This window comes from Kogia breviceps, chromosome 14, assembly GCF_026419965.1.
Source record: "Kogia breviceps isolate mKogBre1 chromosome 14, mKogBre1 haplotype 1, whole genome shotgun sequence".
Lineage (NCBI taxonomy): Eukaryota > Metazoa > Chordata > Mammalia > Artiodactyla > Physeteridae > Kogia > Kogia breviceps.
In genome coordinates, this window is record NC_081323.1 from 70,029,603 (window position 1) to 70,052,998 (window position 23,396).

At 43.2% G+C, this 23,396-nt stretch overlaps 1 long non-coding RNA gene across 2 annotated transcripts in view; it reads right to left on the bottom strand.

Moving 5' to 3' along the window:
- Window positions 1-978: 978 nt before the first annotated feature.
- The window catches only part of LOC136792518 (uncharacterized), a 78,124-nt gene continuing 55,706 nt past the window's right edge, over window positions 979-23,396 (bottom strand). Inside the window, exons 4-5 of one of the 2 annotated variants that reach the window (XR_010836420.1) lie at window positions 4,509-4,648; window positions 979-1,760 (exon numbers count right to left, since the gene is read on the bottom strand). This is a non-coding gene — a long non-coding RNA (uncharacterized lncRNA). The remainder of the gene's footprint in view (window positions 1,761-4,508; window positions 4,649-23,396) is intronic. The other variant, XR_010836419.1, reaches the window with a different exon arrangement.

Consider the following 23,396-nt stretch of genomic DNA (forward strand, 5'->3'; position numbering starts at 1 on the left):
CATAGCCTCCATGTGACAGCTGTACATTCCACACACACAGATATGCTATGCTCCGTGTCAAAGAAAACCTGAACGTGCAAACAGCTCATTTGGGCTGCAGTACTCAGCTAGTTCATTCAAAGAATGTTACGGGAAACAAGCTTATAAACTGTGTTTACAGGCAGCGTCATTTGGGAGCTAAAGCATTTCTGTTTTGCTGAAGCCCTTTAAAAAAATTTATAGCAAGATCAACATTATAATGCCAATAAAGGGAATTTTTAAAAACCCAAACAAATAAAGAAATGTAACCACCAGTTGAACATAGGAAGATGTAACAAGTCCTGTGTCAGAGATTCATTAGTACAGAAGAAGAGCCTCTTAAAATGTTTTTTGATGAAAATAATACATGCTCATTATTTAAAAGTGAAAAAAGAAGGGAAGAAACAAAGAAAACAGAGAGTGCAGAATAGCTTTTAATGAAAAACAATATTCTTGTCCTACTCCTTGCCTCTCTCAATCTTGTTTCTCAGAGCCAGCCAATTTTAAATCTGCTTAATTATTTCTTCTAGTGGCTACCTCTTCATCTCTAAATAACATGCAAAAATGGCTATTTCTTGGTTTATCAACCACAGACCCTGTCTACTGCCTGCCAGCACGGATGGGCAGGAATTTAACTCATTTTTCACCGCATCCCTTCCTCTCTCTCCCATCTTCCTGCTATAATTATCTTATTGTATGTCCTTTCCTTTGCAATTTTAGGAATAAATCTAGGCTACAATTTTAAATTTGAGGCCCTTGTAGATGTGAGGCCCCTGACAACCCAGGAAAGAGGTCTGGCGGCCAAGGGAGGAGTGAATGGACCAAGCTTTGGGGGTGTCTGTCATGCCCCGTTTTGTTTTATAGTTCACATCTGAAGCACCAGCAGATTCTCTTGGCTCTGCCTTCAAGACATAGCCAGAGGGTTTTGTTTGTTTGTTTTATTCATATATATATATATATATATATGTATATATGTATATGTACATATATACATATTTGAAGTAACACTGGTTTATAACATTACATGTTTCATGTGTACAACATTATATTTCTACTTCTTTATACACTACAACTCAAAAAGTTAAGAACAGAACTATCATATGATCCAGCAGTTGCACTTCTGGGTAATTATCCAAAGAACACCAAACATATCCAGAGTTTGACGGCATCTCCTGCTGCCCCGGGTGCTTCCGTTCTGGTGGAGCCCCGTCTTCTCTTCCTGGATGATGGTAATCGCCTTCCCATGGGTATCCTTCTTTCTGCTCTTGCTTCTCTACGGAAGGAAGCTTTTCAAATGGAAGTCGGAGCACATCACTTCTCTGCTCAAAAGGCTTCGATGATTCTCCACCTCACTCAGAGTCAAAGTCAAGTCCCCGCCACACCTGGACCACAGCTTCTGCCCTGATTTCACCACTGACCACTTGCCTCCTTGCTTCCTCTGTTTCTCAGTGGCCTTGATGTCCCTCGACCAATCCCAGAATACTCCCACCTCACAGCCTGTACACTTTTCAGCCTCCGTCTGGAACATTCTTCCCCCAGCAATCTGCGTGGCTCATTCTCTTTCCTGTGTGGCTCTAGAGGCAGTGGTAATAAGTATGTGAAATGCTAGGGGCAGACCATTTGTCGAGGGAGTCTGGCAGGGGAGGAGGAAGGACAATGGGATACTAGAAAAAGGCAGGATGCAGGGAAGCTTTTAACAATAAAATGGCCCCAGGCATGATTTCTGTGTAAAGTAGAAGGAGCTGTGGGAAAGGGAGAGAGAGAAAGAGAGAAAAGTTAATATGGAGAGAATGTCCCCAAGGAGAGAGAGGGTACAGATCAAAAGCATGAGTGGATGAAACAAAATTATTTTAATATTAATTATTAATTATTGTTTTAACAAGTTCATGCCTGAAAGCCATAATTTTCTCTCTGAAATAAAAGGTAGGGGCTAATCCAAGGGGACTGGGCTAATTTAGGGGCCAGGATGAGCTGGTCATGTGGGTTTGAAGCACATCGGCTGCTGAGGCGAGCAGGAGAGGGAGATGATCAGGGATGTGTGAAAAGGTTGCCTTGCTTGCTGGGGGCCAAGCAAGGCTGGAGACCTTGAATTTGAAGTGTCCTTCTGTACATGCATGCGCAGTTTATTTTTCTCCTCTTGTAATGCTCGGCAGTCCTAGTGTTGTGGTGATAAAATAATAATAGTAACCAACATTTAGTAGAGGATCATCACTTCTCCCATTTTAGAGATGAGGAAACTGAGGCACAGAGCGGTTACACAGCCACTTAGTTGTTGTATTAGTCAGGATTCTCTTGAAAAACAGAACCAATAGGGTCTCAGTCTCTCTCTCTCTGCCTACCTCTCTCTCCCTCGGCTAGAGGGAAAGCATTAAGGAAGAAGTAGAGATAGATAAAAATGAAGAGACATGTTGTCTTCTAGATGAGGCAGGAGGGAATGGAATCCTCTCTCAGAAAGAGAGAGAGAGAGGTTGACTGATTAATTGATTATAATGAATAATTGACTCACATGATTATAAAGGCTGACAAGTCCCAAGATCTGCAGTTGGCAAGCTGGGACCCAGGAGAGCTAACCTTTCAGTTTGAATTCGAAGTCAGGGAAGAACCAATGTCCCAGCTCAGCAGTCAGGAAGGAGTTCCTTCTCTGTCAGGGGACGGTCAGACATTTTGTTCCATTCAGGACTTCAACTGATTAGATAGGACTCACCCTCTTTGGAGAGGGCAATCTGCTTTACTTAGTCTACTGATTCAAATGTCAGTCTTATCCAGAAACACCCTTGCAGACACACCCAGAATAATGCTTGACCAAATGTCTGGGCACCCCAAGGCTCAGTCAAATTGGCACATAATCTTAACCATCACCGTGGTGGAGCCCAAGTCCAAACCCAGGCGATCTCTATCCACTGGAGACCAAAGTTGAAAATGTGATGAAGTGGTGAATAACAGGCTGAGTACTAAGCAGTGGTTGATGTAAAGCCCCAAGGAAAACGTAAGCTGAGACATACTAGTCCTGATGTTGTTATGAATAATAATTAGTGTTTGGGGAAGTGAAGGCAGGACTGGGAGGTAGTAGAAGCCTCTGGTGGATGTACTGGTTAGAGTGTAGGCTGAGCCTGGAGGTGCATTAGTTAGGGTATGGGCTGAGCCAGGAGGTGTACTAGTTAGGGTACGGGATGAGCTGGGAGGTGTACTAGTTAGGGTATAGGATGAGCTGGGAGGTGCATTAGTTAGGGTATGAGCTGAGCCAGGAGGTATACTAGTTAGGGTACGGGATGAGCTGGGAGGTGTACTAGTTAGGGTATGGGATGAGCTGGGAGGTGCATTAGTTAGGGTATGAGCTGAGCCAGGAGTTGTACTAGTTAGGGTACGGGATGAGCTGGGAGGTGTACTAGTTAGGGTATGGGATGAGCTGGGAGGTGCATTAGTTAGGGTATGAGCTGAGCCAGGAGGTGTACTAGTTAGGGTATGGGATGAGCTGGGAGGTGCATTAGTTAGGGTATGAGCCGAGCCAGGAGGTGTACTAGTTAGGGTATGGGATGAGCTGGGAGGTACATTAGTTAAGGTATAGGCTAAGCTGGTGCAACAAAGGGACCTGAGAATACAGAGGCTTCAATAGGATGAAAGTTTATCTCTTTCTCACATGACAATATAAAGGTGGGTGGGGTGCATTAGTTAAGGTATAGGCTAAGCTGCTGCAACAAAGGGCCCTGAGAATACAGAGGCTTCAACAGGATGCAAGTTTATCTCTTTCTCACATGACAATATAAAGGTGGGTGTGGCTCCATCTCTGGGTCCAACTTTTCCCTGATGTTACCACCTCCCAGCCAGAGGGAAGAGGGGAGGCAGGGGGGTGCATGCCTACCCTTTTTAGGATCTCCAGGTGGGTTATCCAATATGGTGGGCAAATGTGGCTATTGAGACTGAGGGAGTGAATTCTGGATTTAATTTAATTTTAATTAGTTTAAATTTAAATTAAAAAATGATACTCTGTTCAGTTATTGGAAGACTTTTAAGTATGTTTGGAACAACTTGAATAAATGAATATACTTTTTCAACTGTGAATTTTCTGAAATCTAAATACAGATCAACTATTTCCAGTGAAAGTTAGCATGACTATAGAGATGTGCTAGAAATAGAAAATATCCACTAGATTTTGAAGACTGAGTATGGAAGAAAGAATGTAAAATATCTCATTAATAATTTAAAAATATTGATTCCATGTTGCAATGATAACATTTTGGATATACTGGGTTAAGTAAAATATATTATTAAAGTTAATATAACCTGTTTCTCTCTACTTTAAAAAAGTATGCCTACTACAAAATTCATATATAATGTGGCTCACATAATATTTCCTGGAAAATGTACATATCACTTAAGATCACAACCCACTGGCCAGAAATCAGTCATGAGGTAGTTATCTTCCTGTTTAGAAGAGAAACACACATTCAACTCTTTCCAGTAACTATATAGACACTATTGCTAAGTCTCACCTTAAATTCTGATAGGGCTTTAGAATTTCATACACATCATTATATGATCCTTACAAGAACCAGCTCTCAGCACAAGGCCTGGCTTATTGTAGGTCCTCAACAAACATTTGTTGAATAAATATGGGAATACATTAGGCCATCTGGATGAAGATAAAAGAAGAGGTAGAATATGTAATTCATTCATTCAGCAAATACTTTAGTGCTTTCTCTTTGGGGCACTCTGGGAATACAGCAATGAACAAAACAGACAAAACTTCCTGTTCTCTGGAGGAGTGGGGCTGAAAAATGAACATACAGGCCTGTAGTAAATAATATGATATCAGTTAATAATAAATACGATGACTAAAAATACAAGAGAATAGAGACATTGAAAGTGATGGGTGGGTGGGGGTGCATTTCAGATTGAGTGACCAGAGAAGCTTCTTTGAGGAGGTGACATCATACGAGAGACATGAGTGAAGCAGACAAGCTGGACTTGGAGCTGTCTGGTGTAAGAGCATTACAGGCGGGAGGAACAGCGAGTACAAAGGCCCTGAGGCCAGAACGTGCTAGTAGTGTTAATGGAGTTAACAGCGAGTAGGCAATGCAAGAAAAGGCAAGGTTAAGAGTGAGGGAGACATGGATAGAGTCAGAGCAGGGGGCAGGGGCCAAATGACTTAGATTTCATTAGGTTTGATCCTCCGTGGGAAGGTGGCCGCCAGAAGAGTGTTCTTCTTTGAAGCTGTTCAAAATTGTTACCGCACCTTTTGTGAGCTCTTCCTGCCACAAAAGGCATGGAGGCGTGCACAGCATTGTGGATATGGGCCCAGGCAGGGCTACAGCCAGGTTTTCTCTGACTTTTGCTAAAAGGCTTTCAAAAATTGGTTTACTTAGCTGTGTTTAGCATCCCAACACTTTCTCTTTAGCTCACTGAAGAGGGAGCAGAGAGATGTTTTGGGCTTCCTTCCAGACCTGGAATTAGTTTGTTTTCTATCCTTTATCACAAATATCCTACTGCCCTTTGCCAGTATTCCTGGTAATGGAAGCTTTTTGTTTCGTTATATTTTAATCTGCTTAGTGCATGTGGCTTGTCTATCTGGACCCACAAATCACTGGTTATCATCACAGTCAATGGTCTGTGTCCAGCCAATTTCACAGACAAACACCTCTCTCCTGGTCACAGTCCCTGACATGCGGAAGTCTGATTTACAAAGCCAATAAAAATACATTCAGGGAATTACTGGGCCTGCTGGCTTAATAGATGAGATTAAGATCTCCAGGTTTAGGACAATAAGAAGTCATTTAACACACATAAGGCGGCAAGTGGGTTATGGAAATGTCAGCTGGTCAGGGTCAGGCACCACTGGAAGGGGATTTATTGGAAGACAAAAGGACTAATTGATTAATTGCCTTCAGTGCCTTTCCCAGCATGCCCTGGGGAACAGATATCATGTATATTTCATCGGTTACTTTGGAGAGCATTTTTTCATAGTAGAAGATCACCTAGAACAAAAAAAATAAGGCATTTTATATGGAATTTTTTAAAAATCAAAGTTTTCCTCATTACTGAATGAATGTGTTCATTATAGATGCTGTAACATGGCTTATCTGGAAAGCAGAAGTGAGGAAAGCAGGGCTGGGCAGAGGGGGAAATTGGGCCATGATGCAGTCACAACAAAGGCCTCAGCCAAACCCATGGGAGCTCAAGAGCTGGGATGAAGGCAAGGGAGCAGGCCTTTGTGTGCCAACAGGGACCAGCCACTGGATGCAGATGTCCCCAGGAAGTGTGCGTGTGTGTGACCCTGGGTGAGGACAATTCTTGGAAAGTGTCTGGGAAGCCAGGGGCAGGAGTGCCTCAGTCCTGGAGCAGGGACCTGAGCGCTGCATCACAGTATCCACTACAGTAGACATTTTAGAAAATAGAAGCAAAAAGAGGAAAACAAAAATGACTCCAGATCCCACCAACCTGAGAAAAGGATTAACTTTTCTATATATACCTTCTCCATCTTTTATATCATACAGATATATGTATGTATATGAAATGTGTATTGGGTGTGTGTGTATGCACATACACCCATGCACCCACATATATACTGCAAAAATGAATCGTACTATTTCATATCTTGCTTTTTTCTGAATATATCATAAATATATTCTCTGTGTTAATACAGATTAAAATAGACACATCTAGTCTTTCGTCCAGCAATTTCATATCAAAGAATTTTCCTTAAGGAAATATTTGAAATGTATATACAAAATATTTATTATTTCTAACCAGCATTATTTATACTGGTTAGAAAAATCCAGAACAACCTAATGTCCAACAATAAGGGTCTGATTAAATACATTATGGGATAGCTCTACCAAGACCATTGTAATCAGAAGCCTATTTTAATGATGTGAGAAACTGTGCCAAATATATGGTTAAATATTGGGGAAAAAAACCCAGGATACAAAACACAAGCATTTGGTGGGAAAAAAAATATATGTACATTGGAAAACATAGTAGAATATCCACCAAAATGTTACCAATGGTTATATCTGAATGGAATCACAGGTGCTTTTTTTTCTTTTTTTGTTTTATTTCATTCTTTTTTCAAAATATATTATTTTATAATTAGAAAAGCATTAAAAATAGTTTTGGTTAGTCCCCAAATATTTTTAACACTACTCTAAAAATTAAAACAGTAATTCATGTATATGGCAAAATAGTTGATAAAACAAAAGGGTATACAATGAAAAGTTACTTCTCTCCCATTCCAGAACCAGAAACCTCTCTCTTCTCCAGTTCTCTCCTTTTTTTTTTTTGGCTGTGTCCTTACTTCCCCAAGCAGGGATTGAACCCGCGCCCTTGGCAGTGAGAGTTCAGAGTCCTAACCACTGGACCTCCAGGGAATTCCCCCCCATTTCTCTCCCTAAGAGGCAACCACTATGAGTAGTTTCTTTTACATCCTTGTAGGGATGTCCTATGTAATATAAACATACACATACACAAACACACACGCACCTGTGTAAGAGAGAGAGCGTACTCTATACACCACGCAACATCCTCCCAACTTATTATATCTCGAGAACATTCTAAATCACAACATGTAGATCAGCTTCATTCCTTTAGTGTCTAAGTAGTGTTTTTCATACTCCCCGCCAAGGGAGATGGGTGAGAGTGAATGATAACTCCTAACATCACAGTAGATGTACAGGAAGTATTAGTTGGATGAACAAGCTGACTTAAGAGGCCAGAAGGGATTCCCTCCCTCCCACATCATCTGGAGGATGCTTCCCTTCATTGCCTTCTATCCCAGTTCTTCCTGGGCCCTTTCCCTCCAGCCTCTGTACAGATACTCATCTTACCCTCAAAGGAAGGAAGAAGGAAGGGAGAGATAAGGAGGGCGGTAGGGAGGAAAGGAAGGAAAATTAAAATACAAAATCTCTCAAGTTGACTTGTTCACTGCCCTTCTGCGTAACCGACTCGTGCACTTGCTCTGTGCCAGGTGTTCTTCTAGGATATTCCAGAAAACAAAAACTGAAGAGTGTCTGTCCTCACTGAGTTACATTCTAGTGACATTCGAGATAGACGCTAAACAAATATGTCAGATGCTGGTAAGTGCCATGGGCCCACCTCTCTGCACCATGCTCAGTATCCAGGCCTCCTTGAGCAAGTCTCTGCTACCCTCTGAGGGCACAGGTGGGCCAACTGCTCTGGCCTGCAGGTTGTGGGCAAGGGGCTGCAGTGTCTTCCTTATCTTCCACTGGACCCTCCTCTTCCTGTGCACCCTGCTGTCCTGTCAATGTCTCCCCGGTGACGCGTAGGGCAAGGGCTGGCATAAATAACATCTAGTGTTAGGTAGTTAGACATTAGCAGCAAGGGGGTGACAGTGGCGGAAAGACAAGAGATGAGTAGTCAAGTCACACCCATCTGGGGACCCTGCCCTGACCCCACCCAGAACGGGTGAAACTATGGTCGGGTGCTGGGGGCAACTTATCCTGAGAAAGAGGGAGCATAGTAACACGAGAGAACTTCCCTGGGCTGCGCAGGCCCAGACTAGACAGGCGTATAAGCTATGGTAAACACAAACTCACTATACCATCACTATAATCAAATCTGCATGTGGTTTTGCCCCCCTCCCCGCCCCCCGTGGGCTTTTCTTAGCGAATCAAGGGTAAGGGCATGCGCAATAATGAACTTGTTACATAGCTCGGGACTGTCAATCAAATAATGATCCCCCTGTCACTCACCCATGATCGCGCCCCGCCTCCTCGCAGAACACTCCTTACAATCACCCTTAAACCTGTAAGGAAGTGCTGGCTTCACTTCGCAGAAACAGTCTGCTCCCCCTCTGAGGCATAAGCTTAAGCCTGAAGTGGTACTCTGCAATTCTTTGCCTGCTATCACAAGGACGGAGATTGCTGGTCCGGGTCTTCCGTGACCTCCACGGTTGAAGCTATTTGACCCAATGCACGCCAACCCGGTAACACTACCATTAACTGAGCACCTAGTTCTATGTGCCTGGTGCTGAAATAAGTATTTTACGTGTATGAACTTGCATGAAACTTTTGAGGTAGATACTATTGTTATCTTCGTTTCATAGATGAGAAAACTGAGAACCACAGAGAAGAGGAATCAGAAAATTTGAACCATGGCAGACTCTCAGGAGTCCTTAATATCTTCACTGTGACATGCTAAATATGTGTCAACAGATAGGCAATTTTGCTCTTTCTTTTTAAAAGTCGGGACTCTTGCTTTTGGGACAAATATTCCCAAGAGTTTTGATTTTTCACTCGCCGGCTCCTGAATTTTTGCAACTGTTAATCAATTAAATTATTCAGCATATGTTACTAGCACCTACTCTGTTCCAGGAGATTTCTAGGCGTTGGGGATACAAAGATTAGGATGGACGGGTCCTCGGGTGAACAAATGACCATAAAAGAATGCAGATTGGATTATATACATTGTAAATGTAATAACAGTAACTTAGCCGATAACATTTGCTGAGCACTTAATAGATTACTAGACAATGCGTGATGGGCGTGGCCTGATGTGAACCTCAGAAGAATCATGAGATTTTACAGGTGAGGAAACGAAAGCTCAGAGAAGGTCAGTCCCCTGCCCCGGGGAGTCTTGCAAGATCCAATGTAGGACGCCCAGTGAAATTTAAATTTCAGAGAAGCCTGTTCCATACTTAGACCAAAAAATTATTCATTGTTTATCTGAAATTCAAATTTAACTGTGTGTTCTGTATTTTTATTTGCTAAATCTGACAACCCAAACTCAAGGTCATTCAACCAGCATTTGGACTCAGATCTCACTTTGGGAGAGCAGCTCGGTGCTTTGTGACCACCTAGAGGGGTGGGATAGGTAGGGTGGGAGGGAGGGAGATGCAAGAGGGAAGAGATATGGGAACATATGTATATGTATAACTGATTCACTTTGTTGTAAAGCAGAAACTAACACACCATTGTAAAGCAATTATACTCCAATAAAGATGTTAAAAAAAAATCTCACTTTGGAAACGAAGCTGGCCAACACCGTGTACTGAAACTGATCACAAGGTCAACAGCAGCAGCATGCCCTCAAACGTCCCCCACCCCTCCCCTGTCAGAGATTCTTCAGACCGTACTGGCCTTCTAGGATGTAACAGAATGGTACAGGCCCTCAGAGAAGTTAGTGGTACGTGTGTGCCCGTGCGCGCGTGTGTTTAGAGATGGAGACACGAGGGAAGGGGGAGTCTCGCCACCTTTGCCCTCCAGGTGCGAGAAGACAGCAGCTAAGCAGCGAAGTGAGTGGCTCGCATCTGTGCTGTTCCTTCCAGAGGGAAATCAATGATTTAGTTAAAGCCTCACATGCCCCGTGCTGCGGATCGGGGCCATCCCAGCGGAGCCGCTCTACAGAGCCTTTTTATAAACCAGCAACAATTTACACTCCAAATGAAGTCCTAATAAACTACCGCGCAGCCTTGCCAGGAGGAGGCCGGGTAAACACTTCCTTTTAATAAAACAGTTGAGCGCTGGTCTCAGCAGGGCTGAAACTCTTGCGCATCCAACATCCTGGCCTTGCATCCTGGACCCAGGAGACCGAGGGAGGGGTCCCCGCACAGCCCAGATGCTGTAGGGTTTATCTGCTTTTATTCACCCAGGTCTCTGCTCCTGGTCTTTCGGTTCGCAGGGTGGGAGGAGCCTTAGATTTCAGCCAGGATGGTCTCATGCTGGGTGCTGGAATTCTAGTGTTTCCCAGCCAAGAGTCCAGGATTCCTCAGTGCTGTTCCGGTGGGACAGTGCTGCATGATTGTTGGAACTCTGGCTTGGAGTCAGGCTGCTGGATCATGTACCGCTTACTAGATGCGTGACCTTGGGTACGTTTAACCCCTCCATGCCTCACTTTATCATTTACAAAGTGGAGATAAATACAGCACCTCTGATTTAAAGTTATGGCATAGTGCCTGGCATAAGTGCTCAATAACAATCATTACTGTGATTTTATTATTAAAATGACATTATATATAATGACTGTGAAGTTCTCAGCACATAATAAATGCTTAACAAATGGTCTGATCTTTATGCTATTATATTTAGTATGACTATAAGTATTAATAAGCTATATCAGAAAGATCTTGATAACTTTGAGAAAAAGTTACATTGTTGTAAATTCTACCCCTTGTGCTCACTCCATCCTCAAAAGGAACTAAACAGAATAAATTTAAATAAATTTAATCCTGACAACCCTCAAACATCGGCCCCACTCCCTAATCTACCCAAAGTTATGTTTATTTCAGGTAAAAGTACACCAGTTCTTTCAACGATTCATCCAGACATCCTAGTTCTTTTTCTATCAAGCCTCAGGTTTAAAATGGGGACTAGAATACTTGCCTTCCAGGAGGGAATAAGTTAGTGGATGATAAAGCTCCTAGCATGTTTGTAGCACAGACTAGGTGCTTTTCCCTCCTGTTCTCCACATGAGAGCAGAGTGTCATTGTCCCACTTCCTAAGAGCCAGCCTAGCTAGTGACTGTGAGCACACAATCTGGGGTCAGACTGTCTGGGTCCCAAATAGGCTCCATCAAAGCTGTGTGACCTTGGGCAAGTTACTTAACCTCTCCTTGCCTCACTTCACCCGTATAGTGGGAACAGTAACATTGTGTGCTTGTGTTGATTAACCAAGATGAACCAGGCATTGCACAGTGCCTGATGTGTGGTAGGCACTCAATCAATAGTCTTAGGCTATTATTATTTCAAGTGAGCCACACAGAACTGGAGGTAGTACTCAGGAAGAGGGGACTCTTCCCTAACCCTCTCTTTAGGCAGCATCAGATCACCATCCTTAGCCATCTCCCCCCAATACTGGCTCATTCTGAGCTTATGATCTTTTCCACAAGAGCTACCATTAAGCGTCAACCCTCTTATCTTGTTCTCCACCCGCTATTATTTCCTTTGGACTCAAGTGTAAGCCTTCACATTAATCCCTATTTAATTTCATCCTGCTAGTTTTGTGCTGTGATTCCAATTGTTCAAAAATCTTTCGGATGCTCAGCCTGTCATCCAACATTGGCCAGAGCTCCTGCTAGCCGGGCTTCTGGACAAAGCACATGTTATAAAACCAGGAGGAAGAGCCAGAGCCTGTAGTGGACTTTTGTTGCTCTTGCCTGCCCAGAATTCATGCCCCATTTTTTGGCAACTGCACTTCAATATTTCTTTAAGGAATCACCCCTCTCCCATGGCATGTAGCTTTGGAGGGGTTGTCAGTCAAGGTGTCAGAGGAGGGTACAGGTCCCAAACTGGGCCAATCAGATTCTTTCTCTGGGACCTAACAGGCCAATCAGATTCTTTCTCTGGGACCTAACTGTAGAGAATGATACAAGGAACACTTCCCACCAAAGAAAAGAAAAGAAAAAATCAGAGTTGGTTCATCCTGAGAACAGCTACTTGAAGAGATTGTTCACTAGATCCTATTCAATGGATCATTAGTGCTGCCTTTTTCCTGTCCTGTCAAGGCTTGGTTCTTCAGCTTTGCCTTTGATGGCATGTATCAGGTATTTATTGCCACAAGAATGATGTGTAACAAACTTTTATGGGCTGAGTTGTGTCCTCCCCAAATTTATAGGTTAAAGTCCTACCCCTCAGTACCTCAGAATGTGACTGTATTTGGAGATAGGGTTTAAAGAGGTGATTAAGTTAAAATGAGATCATTAGGATGGACCCTAATCCAATCTGAATGGCATCCTTATAAAAAGAGGAAATTTGGACACACAGAGACTCAACAGACATTCACACACACAGAGGAAAGACCATGTGAGCACACAGCCAGAGGGCAGCCACCTACAAGTCAAGGAGAGATCCCTCAGAAGAGACCCAACCTGCTGACACCTTGATCTTGGACTTCTAGCCTCCAGACTGCAAGAAAATAAATTTCTGTTATTTAAGCCACCTTGTCTTGTGGTATTTTGTTATTGTAACCCTAACAAACTAACAAAAGCCATCTCCAAATTTAGTGACTTAAAGCACTAAGTATTTAGTCAGCTCATAAATCTGTGTGGGTCTTCTGGTCTACTTTAAGTTCACTCACGAATCCCTGGTTAGCTGCAGGTCAACTAAACAACTCTACTGGCCTTGGCTGGACCCTTTCACATGTCTGGGCTGTCAGCTGGGAATTGAGTGAATTCTAGGATGACCTCAGCTGGGACAAATGGGGTGACTCAGTTGTGTTCAACGTGTCTCACCCTCTAGCAAGTTAACAGGGCATATTCTCAAGATAAGGGCAGAGGAGCAAGAGAGGATGGGAAGTGCCAATGCTTTTTCAAGCCTCTGCTTGTGTCACAGTTGCTAAATTCCTATTGGCCAAAGCACGTTGCAGGCGTGGGAGGAGCTACAAAGCCACCTTACAAAGAGTGTGGCTAAAGGGAAGGCGAAGAATTGGAGATGTTATTGAATCAACTACATACCATGAGCTAGTTCAAAACCTCTTGGCAAATTATTTTTTACCACTACCATTACCCCAGCCCAGACTCCCCATGCCACCCCACCTCCAAGTTGGTTTTTGTTGCTTTTTAAGAACCTCATTGATAAAGAGCTGGAAGGTAGCATGGACTTGTATCTATAGCCGAGTCTTGGAAGCCAGTGGAAGAGAGAATTTCAAGATGGAAGCCATGGTCAACAGTACCAAATGGTGTATAGACATCAAAAGATATAAGGACTGAGAAAGGCCCACTGGTTTTATGAGCAAGTGGGTTACCTATCACCTTAGTAAGAATGGTTTCTAGGGAGAAGTGGGGGCAGAGGCCAGATCAGAGTGGGTGAAAGGTGAGGGAAGGGAGACTGTGAGTGTAGACAACTCTTTGAAGAATCTTGTGTGATATAAAGTCAGGAGGGGGATGTGGGGTTAGGGAAGGGTGTATTAACTTTGTGTTTATAGAGGGGAGAAACATGTAAAAGAAGCCGGTCGGGTGCAAAGTCTAATTCTAAGCAACTGAACTAAGATGAAGCAGCCCAGCCTTCAGAGGGCAGGTTCTTTCCTTCTGCTGAGTCCAGGCATGCTTGTTACTCCTACCAGCTTCCACTTCCCTGGGTCAGCATCTAGCAGCTCGCCAGATGCCCCAGCAGGAATGTTGCCCATCTTTACCAGAAATTCCCTGTCTCTGTCTTATACCACGTGAACATTGTCCTTCTCACCCCTTCACAGTACCCTGGGACAAACCTACCAGAGTTGGGGTCCAAGATACTAATGGAGTGGAGGTGGAGTGAGGATGGGGTTATTTGACTTTCCCAGCTTGAGACCACCTCCATCATCCATCCAGTTGGGATGGCAGTCAATGGCACTCCAGTTACATGGAAATCCTGGTAAACTCAGAAAATCAGAAAGAAAAACTTACATCTTACATAACTGAATTACATCTGGGGCACATGCAGCCTCTCTGGAAGACGAGGTAGAATGGAAGTCAGTTCCAGGAAAATGAATTAGAGAAGGGAGAATAACATCCTAATTTGAGTCCTCTGTGAGGGCTGGAGCCAACTCATGGAATAAATATGGACTGTATGCAGCGCCACCACTTTCTGTGTGACCTTTCACAAGTGAACTGACCTCTCTGGGCTTCAACCTCATAGAATTGTGAGAATTAAATAAAATTCCTCTTGTAAAGTAGCATGATGCCCGTTTAGTAAATTCCTCTCTTTTTAAAAAACCATTGTGCGGTTATTAAATTATGTTCTCTCAGCTTTAAACCCAATGCTCTCTTTTCAGCTTCGTGTGACTGGGACTGGGACTCCGTATATTTCTGCTGTGCCAGCTGCTCCTTGTTAGGCTCTGTCCAGAGGGGGCGCTAGAGAGAGGCCGTGAGGTTGGAAGAGAAAGTTGCTTCTTCCCGTTCACGTAAACCTTTCCTTAACATGCACATGATCCAGTCTGTGGCTTTCCCCAAACGCACAGGACCAGTTTCACTGGAGACACCAACACCAGCTAGCTGGTACCCCCTCCTCAGGGATTTGGGTTCCAGACCCACAGGACCCCTCCTCTGAACTGCTGAGTTTTGATAATTCCAACATCTTCCCTTGCTTTTAAAGTAAAAGAATAAAGCTAGCAAACATTTTGAGAAAGTATCCTGTAAAATAATGAATCATTGCTTTCAGGAGGTACTGAGACGATCTCTTTAGAGGGTTTAGTTAATGGATGTGAACAATTTTGGAAGTTTTAAATAATTCTGGTGAGAATAGGTCTTTTTTTCCCCATAGTTTTACTTCACTAGAGGTAAAATCCAATGAGAGTAGACTACTAGTCCCTTCTTTGGTAAAAACTGGTTTGGAGAGAGCTGTTGGGAAGGTCATTATGGTGCAGGGGCTGGGAAAGGGAGCATTGATTTTTATTCGTTTACCTCTCATAGGAGGGAGAAAAGCCATGATGGGTTAAGTATTAACCAATATATACTTATCCCTAAGTTAAGTAGATAATGCTTACCTAAGATTTGTTCTAACTATATAAAATGGAATTAGTAGGAACAATGACTATTAGTTGATGGATCAGTGTTATCATCCTCTAGAGGAGTGGTTCTTGAAGATATAAACCTCCACTTTTTTTTTTTTCAAATTGAAGTATAGTTGATTTACAATGTTGTATTAGTTTCTGGTGTACAGCAAGCTGATTCAGTTATGTATTTGTTTTCATTATAGGTTATTACAAGATATTTAATATCTGTGCTATACAGTATGACCTTGTTGTTTATCTATTTTATATACAGTAGTGTGTATCTGTTAATCCTAAACTCCTAATTTATATCTCCTCCTCTTTTTCCTTTGGTAACCATAAGTTTGCTTACTATATCTGTGAGTCTGTTTCTGTTTTGTATATAGATTTATTTGTATCATTTTTTAGATTCCACATATAACTGATAGATATCATATAATATTTGTCTTTCTCTGTCTGACTTACTTCACTTGGTATGATAATCTCTAGGTCCATCCATGTTGCTGCAAATGGCATTATTTCATTCTTTTTTATGACTGAGTAGTATTCCATTGTATATATGTACCACATCTTCTTTATCCATTCGTCTGTCGATGGACACTTAGGTTGCTTCCGTGTCTTGGCTATTGTAAATAGTGCTGCTATGAACATTGGGGTGCATGTATCTTTTTGAATTAGAGTTTTGTCTGGATATACACCCAGGAATGGGATTGCTGGATCATATGGCAACTCCATTTTTAGTTTTTTAAGGAACCTCCATACTGTTTTTCATAGTGGCTGCAGCAATTTACATTCCCACCAACCCTCCACTTTCAAATGTCCCCAGGTAAAGCTTGGTCAACATGGAATGCAGGGTCTCAGGTATAATTATGCTAGTTATAGGTACATGGACAACATTAAGAGCAGAAATTCTCAGTTGACATTACCTAGAAAGTCTCTATTTGGCAATCTTGACGGGAGGAGAGACACATGTTAAAGTATACCCATTAACCCATCTACTGGGGCATTAACCCAACTATGATGACTCAGTTTCCTCTTGCAGTGTGGAAATCTAGGCGTTCAGAGATAGACACTCTGCATTAACTGTGATCCCTTCAGCCAGCCCATTTCTTGCATATTTTTTTCTTTGCTGTCAAAGAAGAATCTTGACAGGGAATTCATTTTCTAAAATATAGCCCTTTTCAGATAAACCTGAGAGATCAAAATTGGCTTGTAAAACCTTGTCCACCTGCTACATTAGGAGAGAGGTCTCTTGGCCATAGGGAGGTAACACCTGGGAAGCTACAGGGTCTAGGAGATGGTTTAGGATTTTGGAACTGTGGTTGGAGCCTGAGGGACGCCATTGGAGTTGGGGAAGGCTCATTCTTCTGAATTAAACTAAGTCCACATGGCCAGCTTAGTCTTTGGGTTGGAGAGTCTGTAGGCTTTTGGGACCTGGCTACCTGCATAAAGAGAAAGCTCAGTTAGAAGCCAAAGAAAAGGAATGTGTAGTTTGCCTGAGGCAGAAGAAACAAAAGGTAAGAAACAGCCTCAGGGTCCAAGCCTTTGGCAGAGGGGACATCTGAAAGGCATCATAACCATGAAACAAAGGCTTTGGAGAAGATGATCAGTTAGAGGAGAGATAGTTGGGTGGATCCCACAGGTGTTTGAAGGATGGCTTAATTGGCCAGTACATCATAAAGTTGTGCAACTGACACAAAGGTCTCAGTCCTCTTAGATATTATTTAGCCTGTGATGTAAGGACTCACATTTGCCTCAAACGTGTTGCCCCCTCCCCCTGAGGGAGCAAAGCAAAGGAGTGTGGGCAGAGCCAGCTCTTCTCCAAGGCAAACACAAGGGCCTAATACCTGGCTCCTGCCCCCAAAAGATGAATCTGTTGTTCTCGACTGACCTCAGTCCTGCAGTTTGCCCAGACTTGATAAGAATGTGCCCATATTTCAGTCTTTCTGAGGGATGCATGTTGGGGGGCAGTGGAGAATATTTCAGCTGCAGAAGCTATTGAACTGGGCATTGCTCAGTATTTACTTAGAACAAACAAAGTGAGTATGTATGATGCAAACAAAATGAAACAAAAGATGTGATGATACGGCAGCAGTGGTCCCCAAAGCCATGCTGTGTGAACATCCCTGACTGACTTTGGAGCAAATGACCACAAATCCCTCCCACCGAAACTCTATAACATCCTGACTCTGTGCTGATCCTCTCTATGTATCGTGTTCATTTCTACCAGCTCGAAGAATCTGGGTACCAAACTGTAGGAGTAGTTGCTGTGGCACTTTATAAGGAACATATATGGATCAACTGAAGAAAAGCAAATTACCTAGGGGTGGTGAGTGATAAGAAAATAATAAGGTTATATTTGTAACAGGGCATTTTAACCAGCTGATGCTAGTAAAGAAAGTACTCCACCTCTCCTTTTCCATCCCCTCCCGCTGCTGCGCCCCATCTGCCTATGTGCATTCACATCCACAGAAGCTTGTTTATAAAGTGGAAGAGGCGAATGGAGTTTAGTAGGGGAAAGAAACCAGAGAAAGAGGATGAAGGGAATAGAAGTCCCCTGTTCCGAAGTTTAGGGTTGGATTTGGGAGGTAATAGAGCTGCAGACTGCATCACATTTTTCAAAACTGACATTTTACGAAACTCTAGACTCAAGCATATTATGTCTGAGCCTTTGGGTCAAAGGGTGTTGCCCAGAATTGGGAAAGGTGCTCTTCTCTCTGTTTTTTTCAAAGAACCCAGTGCCATCCTGGAACATCCAAGGACAGCATGCTTGGCATGGACATTTTCACAGAGAGCTGGGATGGGGAGATACTCTTCAAGCACCTCTGTAGACAACAGGTGGGAACTAAGGGAGGGTGGCAGATCTGCATGCTGGCTGCAGCTGTTGGCCCGGAGCATGAGTATGCACTGGGCATCCCACTGGGGACTCCTGGAGAGAAATGGCAAGGGAATGAAGTGCTGTTGTGGGATGGGCACTTGTGCTTCCCACTCATTGCCAAAACGTTTACGAAGTGGAGACACCAGGACAGAGCTTGTTAATTAGACCACACACAAAGGACACAACAGGAGACTTTGGAAAAATTCTAATTGGTTCACTTGTGATGCACTAGCTCTAGCCAGACCTGGGCTAATTCAGTTGTGTCTGTAAAAGGAAACGGAGGCTCAAAATCAGGTAACAAGGCTGAAGCCTATTCCCATGGGGCTAGGCTGAGGTGCTTAATAGAAGTTTGGGGTTTGGTTTGCTTGGGGGCCCAGTTACCTGAATCGTGTTTGTAGGATCTGTGTATACCCAGCCAGCCAGAGTGCCTCCTTTTCTTTCCAGGGGGAGAATTACACAGGCTATGTTACAGAATGTGTCATGGGTATCTCCTGGGCTGTCTTTTCTGGACATATTTAGATCACTTATTTTGTCCACAGAGGTGGGTCTCAGCTGCTGCATTCCTGCCAAGTGAACCTCACCCCCTCATAGCAATAGCTGATAGGTCCGGGGGTGGACACTTCACCCAAGCCACACTGATCATCCTCCTCTGGGAGTTTGGAATTTTGCATGGACAGAGGCTCAAGGTCAACTGTATCAATGGCAGTGCTCAAAAGCGGCGAGTCTCACTCTTGCACGCCAGTCAGTGGGGGTCTTGTTAAAATGCAGATTCTGTTTCAGTAGGTCTGGGGCAAGGCCTGAGATTCTGCATTCCAACGAATGCCCAGGTGGTGCCTATGTTGCTGGTTCTTGGACCACATTTTGAGTAGCAAGGACCTATAGCATATTCCTTTTGCTAAGAGAAAATTTTCAATCATATACCCCAAGAGGTGTACGTTTATTTATTTCTAAATTATACAAATATAATACTATGATGTATATTACAAAGCATACCCGAATAAGAAGAAATTAAAATGAGCTAAAACTAAATAGAAATAGACATTTGAGTGTTTTCTTCCTGTACCTCAGCGGATAGACCTTACAGAATTAAGGCACTGGGATGAAAAGAAAGGAATCAACAAAGCAAATGCCAATAAGCATCTGTGTGCTGATGCCACTGGGTTAGGGGGGTGTTTAGATTTGATCTTGTCATCAAAATGTAGCCAAAAACGGATGCAGAGCTGTCCCAGTTGGATGGTGGCAGCAGTCATGTTTGCTTGGTCTGAGAATGTTCTCAAAACGATGCCCATGGGACTTCCCTGATGGCTCAGTGGTTAAGACTCTGCCTGCCAATACCTGTCACTCTTAAGGGTGTGTACACACCACTTTGGGGGCCACTGCTCCAGACGGAAGGTGCACAAACCCACTGCTGAGAGCCCCCCATTTTCCTGGCTCTGTCCTTGATAAGGATTGGATGTCTGAAATCTCCACCAGTTCTCCGATATCCTAGCAGCTGTCTAATGATTTCCCCAGTGTGTACTGGTACTTGCAGGCAAAGGCAGTGCAATGGCCCGAATATTTGTGTCCCCCAAATTCATAGTGAAACTCTAATCCCCATGTGAGGGTATTTGAAGGTCAGGGTTGGGTCTAAGAGGAGAGGTGAGGCTGTATTGGGGAAAAATGAGCTCAGCAGCATGAAATGGGTCAGGGCAAGCAGTCTAGTGCTATGGCCCTGACGACGCAAGGATGTCAGAGTCCTCTTTTCATGCTTTGTGCTGCTTACAGGAATGGTTGGCCGCCAACAAAGAGATCTGCCTCTGTCCTACAGGAAACTGATTAGAGAGAACCCCAGTGGCAGCCCAGCTCTCCTTAGCCTTCATGGTCAGGGAGGAGACATGGGAAGACCGACGTTCTCACAGATTCCTCTGAAACGATGCCTGGTAGGAAGGTATATCAACTTGGTACTAATTCCACAGGAGGTACATTGGTATAAAAGAAAATTTGAAATCTAAGAGGTGAACAAGCACAGGGAGAGATGTTCAAATCGTTTAGTGATAAGAGAAAGGTCAATTAAACAAGAAAAAGAGATCACTTCCCACCTAGACTGGCAAAATTAGAAAGCTAGATGTACCAGGCTCAGGTAGGGAAGAGAGGTTCCGGGAGCCTCCTTCCTGCTGAAGGAAAGGCGGTTTGTGCAGTGGGCTGCTAGGCACCCTGGCAGGGCTAAGGCAGATCCGCTATCCACGAGTACCCTCTAAGCCAGCAAGCCTGCTCCTAAAGGAGGGGACATGGGAGAGAGTGTTCCCCGAAGCACTCACTGTGGGGTGTCTTGGTGTCCGTCACTGGGAGGGCGACAGGCAGAGCCTGGAGGACCCGGCAGCAGTCACACTAGTTGCACGGAGAGCAACACAGATGGATCCTGAACCCACAGGCTGCGTGGTCCATGGTGTGGGAAAGGGGGTGGGGCTGAAAGGGGATGGGAGAGGCCTTGCCTAGATCAGTGCTTATATCACAGGTTGGAAAGAAAAAAAAAAAAAAGAAAAAAGGAATTCTGCTAGCTAGCCAAGGCCACTTTGTGGTGTTTCTTCCACAGAATAATGCTGGGGACTCAACAACTTCCCTGTTGGTTCAAGGTGAACCCAGCGAGCAACACAGGAGCTGAGGGCCTTCTCTGCTCCCACGTTCACCACACACATGCATGTACATACATAACACACACACAACATGCATACACACACATATACATATACACATGCACATATACACATACACAGAGATATACACATGTATACCCATATCCACATAGACACACGTATACAAACATGCACACGTACGCATACACACACGTATACACATATGCATATAGACACACATATACAAACATACACACAGATACATACACACAGATACACACATACACACACCTCGTGCACATGGGTGCCATTTCCCTGCTATTTCTGGGATGCTGCTGCTTCCTTGATCCCATCTCTTTGTCTTAATACATGACGTGGACTTGTCTTCCTGGGAGATAATTCTACCTTGTGAGTTGACTAAATCAGCGGTCCCGCTGGATATTGTAACTATACCTATTCCCAGGGCCTTCCCCAGGCCTGTCCTATCAGGATCTTTCAGAGTTGGAGACTGTGAATCTGTGCTTTGGTTAGTCTAGATGGTAAAATTGGTATGATTCCAATCTGACAGTCTTGGAAACCAAGGGATTCTCAACACGGCTGCCTCATAGGATCACCAGTAGAGCTAAAAACAAACAAACAAACAATAAGAAAAACTGGTACCTGGGCCTCATCTCAGACCAAGAAACTAGAATCTTTCTGGGTGGGGCAGCGGTTTTGTTTTGAACCTTCCTGGGGATTCTACTGTGCAGCCAACGTTGAGGCCCAGGGTCCCCAGGTAATACTTCCCCAAATTCCCAGCTTTTGTGCATCACCTAAAGTGTTTGTTAAACACACAGCTCCTGGGCCCCTCGTCTGGAGATTCTGATACCCATGCATCTGGGTTGAAGCCTAGGAATTTGCATTTCAACAAGTACAAGGCTTGACCTTACCTCCAATGGTGGGATAAAAATAATCCATTTTGTTCTCAGTGTGGAAGAGAGTTCCCTTCATCACTCCCTTCCCCTTCTCCCCACTTCCAACTCTGGGCAACACTCCTCACTAGGAAGCAACGGGCACATTGTTGGACACATGTTTTGTAGTCTGTTTTCCAGTGTTCATCACTGAGTTCTAAGTAGTTTTCAGAGAGGTGCTCCTTTCCGCAGCTATAGCTTTGTGCATGTTCTCTAGTGGAGGTCCCCTGCATTTGTTTCCCATGCCAGGGCTGTATTCCGTGGAGCTGCTAGGGGAGGTGTGGAGGCTAGGGAGACAACATGACATGCTTGCCACATACTAGAAGGGTCTCAAGATGCTCTTTGTCTAGACCTGCTGGCATGTGTTCTGCTTGTCAGCTCTTCCTTGAGACCATCAATCAGGTGAGGGCTCCAGATTGAATCCATTCTCATCAACCAAAGCAACCATATCTGAGAGATCGCTGTTCTCTCTTTGGACCAGAGACTCTATTTGTGGTTCCTTTTGTCATCATTCTCAATAACTCTTGGCCTCATCTGCATTGAGATTTTCAATATATATGATAGATAAATGGCTATTTCCCTCTCCCAAATGAGGAAGAGACATAAACAGAAATAATAGGAGAAAAATACAAATGGCCAATAAACAAGTAATGAAATAGTAATAATAAAAATAAATGCAAAAATTACAATAAAGTGTCAATTTTTCACATGGTCTGGCAAAGATTAAAGATTAATAATAGCATGCATTTTTAGTGAGGTTATTGTGAAACAGGCATTTCCATTGGTGGGAACTGTGAATTGGTCCAAAAACTTTAGAGGAAAATCTGGCAGTAGCTATCAAAATTTAAAATATACATATCATTGAGAAAGCAATTCCAGTTCTTGTAATTTACTTTATAGAGTTATTCACTAAAATATGCAAAGATATCTATATTTATATGTCTCCATATCTATATCTGTCTATATGGATATAGATATCTATTGCAGAACTTTTCATATAAGTGAAACATTGGGAAACAACCTAACTGTCCAGCAATAGGGGAGCAGTAAAATCATCTCTGGTTCATCCAGATACTCTGCAGCTGTTAACGAGAATGAGGTGGGCCTGTATACGCTGATATGGAAAGATCACTTAACTAAAGAAAGCAAAGCTTGTATTAACTAAATAATGAGGAATACCCAGCTTGCTTAGAACTCTAAAAAGTCTTTGTTCTGAGGTAATAAGAAATAAAGAGATCAAAGCAAAGACTTGACTCTCATTCCCATCACTTACAAGCTATACAATTTGGCCAAGTTACATAACTTTATTGAACCTTAGTTTCTTTATATTTGAAATGGGAGTCATAATAGCTACTTCATAGAATTCTTATAATGTTTAAAAGAAATAACATATTAAAACTAAATAAATGTTAGTTCCCATTGCCCCAAAGGTAAAAATAAGGTGATATAAATGAAGGTTTGTATATAACATAAGATTAGATCAATTCCTTATCAATCTTAGTTATCCTCTGTAAACTCTGCCTAA